Raw genomic sequence first — 929 nt, forward strand, 5'->3', positions numbered from 1 at the left:
CAGTCCGTGACCCGTTGGGTCACCCACTATTCAGAGGTCATGAAGAATTTGACTGAGAAAATTTTCTCATTTCCTTACCTACCATAACCAAGGCACATTATTGAGAAATTCTTCAAGATCTTGTTTTTGTCATCTTAAGCCTTTCAATGAAGATGGGAACATTGACAGGGAAATAGATTTGAACGAAGAATTATTATTTTTTGTTTGTTTTTTGAATTTCGCGCAAAGCTACACGAGGGCTATCTGTGCTAGCCGTCCCTAATTTAGTAGTGTAAGACTAGAGGGAAGGCAGCTAGTAATCACCACCCACCGCCAACTCTTGGGCTACTCTTTTACCAACGAATAGTGGGATTGACCGTTAAATTATAACCCCAGGCTGAAAGGGCGAACATGTTTGGTGGGACGGGGATTCGAACTCGCGACCCGCAGATTGCGAGTCGACCTCCCTAACCACTTGGCCATGCCGGGCCTTGAACGAAGAAGTTTCGTAAAGAGCGCGAACGGTAGTGTGATGTAAAATTACTCATGCTAGAAATTTTCATAAAAGTGACCCGAAGTAACCTGTGGCCAGATTTTAACGAAACTTTTTTATTCTGTTTCTATTCTCATTTCTCATATTCTATTCATATTTTTTTCATTCTCATATTGTGCTTTTTTTAGCTGTATTTAATTACAGACAAGCAAACAAACAATCTCATAGTTTTAGTAGTATATTAGACCACCGTGACCCATTGGGTCAACCACTATTCATAGGTTATTTTTTGACTGAGAAAATAAGCAAACAAACAAACAAACAATCTCAGAGTTTTAGTAGTATATTAGACCACCGTGACCCGTTGGGTCAACCACTATTCATAGGTTATTTTTTGACTGAGAAAATAAGCAAACAAACAAACAAACAATCTCAGAGTTTTAGTAGTACATAGATA

Source organism: Limulus polyphemus, unplaced genomic scaffold, assembly GCF_000517525.1.
Source record: "Limulus polyphemus unplaced genomic scaffold, Limulus_polyphemus-2.1.2 Scaffold464, whole genome shotgun sequence".
NCBI classification, from domain to species: Eukaryota; Metazoa; Arthropoda; class Merostomata; order Xiphosura; family Limulidae; genus Limulus; species Limulus polyphemus.